Raw genomic sequence first — 6,521 nt, forward strand, 5'->3', positions numbered from 1 at the left:
CCGGGGTGCCGGGGGAGGGGGGGGGGTGGTGGTGGTGTTAAGACGAGCTGTGACTCAGCGTTGCAATACTTCTGGAACACGACTGTTTTTTCTTTCTTACTTTCTGTTTTTAAACCTCCACCCAGACCTTCAGGAAGGGTGGAGTCATTTGCCCAAGCTATGTGCTTTTCTACTGCTGCTTTCTTATCCTAGACTACTATTCAGTCCAATTCCTTAGCTCCATTTTTTCCACCCTCCAAAGCTTCCCATCTCTGCTTGCATCTCACTGTCCACTCCAAACTTTTATGAGGAACCTTGGAAAGAGTCAAATTTCAGTACATGTCAGAACCCCACAGAAGGTGGATCATCTATCTTCACTTGCCTCAAACTTGCCAGGAACCAAGAAAAATCTTGAGGACCTGAGGCTGGGGGTGGGTCTGTGAGGTTTGAGAGAGTGCTCTAGTTTGGTCCAACCTCTCTGGGAGGCCTGTGTTTATCCAGGTCACATTGACAGAGCAGTCTGTCCTCTGAGGAAAGGAGAATCCCAGAGCTGGCTTCTGGGCAGTGACTGTGGCCTTTCTCTCCTGGACTATGGGGTCTTTTGAGCTCATCCCTGAAGATGTATGGCAGAAATACTTTGCTGAAGCTTTGCTTCTGCCACAACCCAATCCACACATATGTGATTAAATTTCCCTCAACAATACTGGTACTTTTTATTTTTATTTTTTTTTACTTTTTTTTTTTTTGAGAGGTTTTCCCTATAGGGCACGTGCGCTCGCCAGACAGACAGAGAGAGACATAGAGACAGAAAGTGAGAAATCACCCCCCAGAGGGGATGGTCACGCCACAATCCCTTCTCCTCCATTCTCCTCTCGGGATCTTGGGCACGCATGCACACGCGCCCGGCGTGAGTTTCAAGCCACCAGGTCCGGGACGCGAACCGCGATCAACTACGTGGGAGTCCAGCGACATAGCCATTACACTAACTGCTGGTTCCCTTATTTTTTTTATATATATATAAAATTGTTGCCACAGGGGATGTGTGCTTGCCAGATAGACAGACAGATACAGTGAAAGGGAAAGTGAAAAATCACCTCCCAGGGGCATGGCCATTCAAATAACAGAGCCACAATCCCTTCTCCATTCTCTTGGGATTTTGAACACGCACACACATGCGCCTAGCATGAGTTTCAAGCTGCTGGGTCCAGGACTCAAACCACAGTCAGTCATGTGGGAGTCCAGCACCTTAATCACCACACCACCTACTGGCCCCAATATTGGCACATTTTGACACTATGAGGCCGAATGAGAACTCAGACCAAATGGAAACTTCCAAAAGCAGGCAGGGAAATGAGTCCAGTGTGCTTTGCAGAGGACTGTTGGTGTAGATTCCAGTCTGCCTTGAGAACATGGCTCTGGTTTATTGTAATTGTATCCACACTAGATTTGCTTATGCCAGTTCTGTGTTCCTCAAGCTTTAGAAAACAGCTGGGAAGAGGGGAAAAAAATTAAATTAAATAGGAAGCTGATGGGTCACTGGAGATTAAAAGCAAGCTTTCTACAGATGGCCCTGCACTAAAAGTGCAAAGACCAGGCATTAGCGGTCATGGTAAAGACAGTAGTATTAACTTTTCAAGCTCTGGCCTCCTGCTTCCAAACACAGCTCCTATAAGTTCACCCACTTCACTTGAGGAAAGACTGAGGCATCAGAGAGCTTGCCATAAAGAAAACAAGAAGCAGGACACAGCTCCTATAAGTTCACCCACTTCACTTGAGGAAAGACTGAGGCATCAGAGAGCTTGCCATAAAGAAAACAAGAAGCAGGAGAGCTTTCTTCATTTCCTTGACCAGTCAATCCTGTCTGGACTTCACTTTTTCTTTACCAGCCATCTCAAATCTAATTTTTTATCTCTAGCATTTCTGATTAATTTTTCAAGGTCACCCCTTGCCTGAAAGATGACTTCATTGCACCTGCAGCACTTCATTGTCCAAATGTCCTTGGCAAATCTCACAGTCTTTGGAAAATGTTGCATTTTTTCCAAACAGGAAGCCCTCCCTCCTTCCCCAAGCTTAATAAGGCTATTGCAGAGCATCTAAATAACAGAGCTCTTGTTCCTCAGACAAATTCAGCCCCCTCTGTTAACTGAATAAAACAGCTCCCTATTGTCTGGGACAGGACTGCTGCGCTAATGTTAAATTTCCAGTTCAGAAACATTTAACCCTTCCAGCTTCAAAGGGTCGGCTCTCCCAGGTGTTGGCAGTGACTCATTGGCACCATGAGCTCAGATGATACAGTGCAAATGTCATTCTCTGAAAAGTAAGCCACACGCTCAGCCTAGAACACCTTAGCGGCAAGAGAGGGTCTAGGTCCAGAAACATGGCCAAGAGGAGAATGCATGGATGAAAACTATTGTTTTCTTCCCACCAGTGGTTTAGCAGGGAAACCCTGCAATCCTTTTCAACAACCTACTATTGACCAATAACATATTCAACACCGCCTCCAGCAGTCAAACATTGAGAACACGCCTTCAGAGCCAGAGGGGACTCTAGAGATCATCTAATTCAACTGTCACAGTTTATACGCAACAAAATTGAGGCCAAGATAGTTTAAACAACTTATCGGAGTTCACATAACCAATTATTAACAGGACTGAGATCAGGTACAGGCTTTCAAATTTGTCTCTCCCCAAATGAAAACTAAGCTCTGTTTATCAGATACTGTGCTAAGGGCTTTACATATGTTACTTTATGAAATCCTGACCACAACCCTGAGTCAAGTTTTTTCCATTTTACAGAAGGAGAGGAGGCACAGGAAGGTTACTTGCTCAAAATCACAGAGCTATTAAGTAGAGCCATAATTTAAACCTTCGGGTCTAACTCAAAAATCTTTGATTCTTTCACTTCATGAGTCTTCTGCTCTTTGTATTTATTTAGCCAAGTGGCTGCCATCTTGGATTTTACTAATGTTCTCACAAAGGAGGTTTTGTTTTGTTTTGTTTTGTTTTTGTTTTTGTTTATAATTATTATGCCTTTTTTATTGTCACAAAGGAGTTTCTGGTGACACTTCCTTTCTCTTCTGTCTTTTAAGCAACTTTTCCATTGTATTTTTCCAAACACTCCAGGGAAACCTCAATTTCACCATTGGGGAGAGAAGAAGAAACATCCTGGCAGTTTCTTCTTCCCTTCTTTTCTTCAGGAGGTTTTGTTTTTCTTCTTCTTTTCTTCTTTTCTTCTTCTTCTTCTTCATGTGAAAGGTAAGGGAGAGAGTACACAGCAGATTTGGGGGAGAATATAAGAACCTGAATTTCTTCACTCCAGTGCTTTGGGAATAGAGCAGCCTTTTACAACATTAAAAGAGTAGGATTTTTCAGAGTCATTCTCTTCAAACTGGAGCAGGAAATGTAGACAGGATTAATGACAGAGGAGTCACAGAATAAACATGGCACATACTTTTGGCTGTCATTTTTATCCCATAATGTGGGAAGAAATGTTTTATTATTAATGTGTTCAAATAAGTACAAAGGAAGAAATTCTGTGAATTTTAGGCTACTAACAGTAGATTGCAGACTGACTCGGACAAATTCCTCTTGGACTCCCAGGAGTACAAAGAACTTTGTATTCTCCCAGAGGGGCACGTAAGTGGAAGAGTTGAAGAATAAGACAAGAAGAAGGTGGAAGAGAAATTAATTTTATTTATCCCTTGATTTCTTTTCCCAACTCTTTACCTGCCCCACATCCCCATTGGTTGAAAGGAGGAATGAGAGGATGCTCAGAGAACAGTCTCAGCTCTCTTGCTACTTTTGCAGAATTTAGACGGAAATCAATACTTAGTAACTTGGTATTTTTAACTGCCAGGGCAAAAATTACAAAATTAACCCCTTTTCCTTCATTTGATGATGTTTATAAATAAAAGGAATAGATGACCCCAAGAGAGAACTCTGTTTTTATCATCCTCTTCCAGTGTGGGGAATGTTTAGGGAGCATCGTCCCCTATATGTTAGAAGTGGCTGACCTTGTGGTTCCTGTAAATATGTCAGCTAGCCAAATACTCCCACAACAACCTCTTTCCCACCATCCCCATTCTGAGGCCCAGACTCACAGCATGGTTTCACAAATTCAAGGTTCAGAATCTGTGTGGGTGTATTCTTGTTAACGCACAGGCTCCTCCTTTCCTATCATTCATACACACAAACATGCGTGCATCCACACGCACATGCAAACTCACACCTGATCACCCTGCACAGCTACTCTTCAGGCCCTGGGGAATTTCCCCAGTACCCTAAGCAAGTCACCGTGACTTTGAGGGAGTTATTATTCAGGGCTCCAGGCAGCAGAAACTCCCCCTGGTGGTCTCTAGATTGTTGTTCTGAGAAATCATAAACACCAAATCTTCCAATCCCTCCAAATTTGAGTTTGCCGTTTTAACCTTTAACAACTTTTTCAGGTAAAAATAACAAAGACAAATTTACTGACTTTGTAGGTACAATGTGCTTGAAAAAGCACATACTTAAAAGAAAGACTGAAGGAAGAAAAAAAAAAGAAGAAAATGGAGTATATACTCTTCAGGTGATGCACATGCTAATGAACTAAAATACAAATCAAAATACAGGGAGAAAGGGAAAGGAAAAACCAACTTCCCCCATCCCTTCATGGCGCTGTAGCTCGAAGACTGGAATCTCTGCTTGTTAACCATTGTTAACTAGTATTTTTAGTCCTGGTTGCTTTTAGCCTCTGTATAGTTCCTTTTTTAAACACATTTTCTATACATTAATAAAAGATCCTGAAGGAGTGATGTGTGTCTCCTATGTCCCATGGGGAATATTGAGGAGGTGTCTTTTCAGTGACCAGCCTACCCTCTCATTTGCTCTGGCCCTGTGAGCCTTAGCACTTCACTGGCCCATTTTTGCCCAAATATCTTCTCTGTGTCACCCTTTAGGATGTCTGCTCCCATTCTTACCATCTTAGTTGGTCCATTTATGTCTGTGTTCTCTCATTCTATCCTAGCTGCCACTACTTCTCATCAATCCCACCTACTCTTCTTCCTCTCTTTGCCTCTTTCTCTCTCTTTCTCACTACCTTCTCTATCTCTCTCCACTTTGAATTTTTCATTCCATCCTTTGTGTTCACCATCTAAAAGGTTACTGATGAGTGGTGGTTTCTGCTGCCCAGAGGTACCCAGGCCTGTCCTAGTTGTGGTTTGATCAGCCACAAAGACAGTGACTCACTCTCTGTCTCCGGCCTTCTCTTCTAGCTCCCTTACCCCAGTGCCTGTGGCAGCCAGATCTCCAAGGCTCTAGTGCCATCTATGGGCACTGGTGGAGAATGTTTGACAGGCCTGCCTACCCTCAGCTCAGTCAAGAGTTTAGGTCTTACCTAACTTGAGCTGGCTCCAGTTGACTCACTGTCAGCCACTGAATGGTGACTCCTGTAGTCACCTGCCTCTCAGATTTGGCCACCAGGGTCCAATGTGCATGGTAAGATCAACTGCTACCTCCAGGTGGTGTTAGGTAAGACCCCAGCCAAGGGGTAGCCCTCAATAAGAAGTGGTTGAGTATTCTATTTCCTGACTCCCTGGGGTCATGCAAGGGCATTTAATGACAGAGCTAAGCATGGAAAGCCAGGGACAGGCTGAGCATTATGAGATCCCAGGATCAAGGAGGGACTTTTCTCCACAGTCCATGTTGGAAGGGGGAAATAGCATAAAGAAGCAACAGAAAATAACCCTGGAAATAAATCAAATACAAATTTATTCCTCCTAGTCTCTTCTAGTTACTAGGAGGCTTCTTCACAACCCTGGGGTCATATGAAAAACAGGGTCAAAAACCCAGCATCTGCCACATTGCAGTCTACCATGAAAGTAGATGGATCTATTTGAACAAGATGACATGGAGACAGCATGGTGGTTGAAGGTGCTGGACTCCCACATGACCAACTGCAGTTTGAGTCCCAGACCAGGAGGCTAGCTTTCTCACTTTGCCTCTCTCTCCCTCTTTCACTTTGTCCCTCTTTGGTCCAATTAAAATAAATAAATAAAAAGTTAAATAAAATAATTCTTTTAAAAAAAATTGGCACATTTGCTAGTCCTGCTTTTAAATAAGCCAGCCTGGAAAGCCATACCTCAGGACCATGGTACCAAAGGACTGACTGCTGTAATATTAAGTTAAAACCAGCCTGGAAAGCCATACCTCAGGACCATGGTGCCATGGGACTGACTGCTGTAATATTAAGTTAAAATCCTGTCACCTAAATCTTGTCCAGTGGGTTACCTGGGAAATGGAAATGGAAACTAAAAGGATATAGTGGAACTTAAAGGAACTTCAGTAATTAGTATTTATTCCTGAGATGGCTGAGTGCTAGCATAATGTTCCAACTTAAATGAGTGTAATTCACCCATTGCTTAAGACCTCTGGGTGTATTTACAACCATCTGAACACAGATTTAATTATTGCTGTGTTGTGGGAACTAAGAACTGCCACGGGTAAAATTAAAAGTGGGTTATTAAGCAAGAGAAATGTTAGCAGCATTAGTAATCAGCACAATTA

The sequence above is a fragment of the Tupaia chinensis genome, unplaced genomic scaffold (genome assembly GCF_000334495.1).
Source record: "Tupaia chinensis unplaced genomic scaffold, TupChi_1.0 Scaffold000369_1, whole genome shotgun sequence".
Classification (NCBI taxonomy): domain Eukaryota; kingdom Metazoa; phylum Chordata; class Mammalia; order Scandentia; family Tupaiidae; genus Tupaia; species Tupaia belangeri.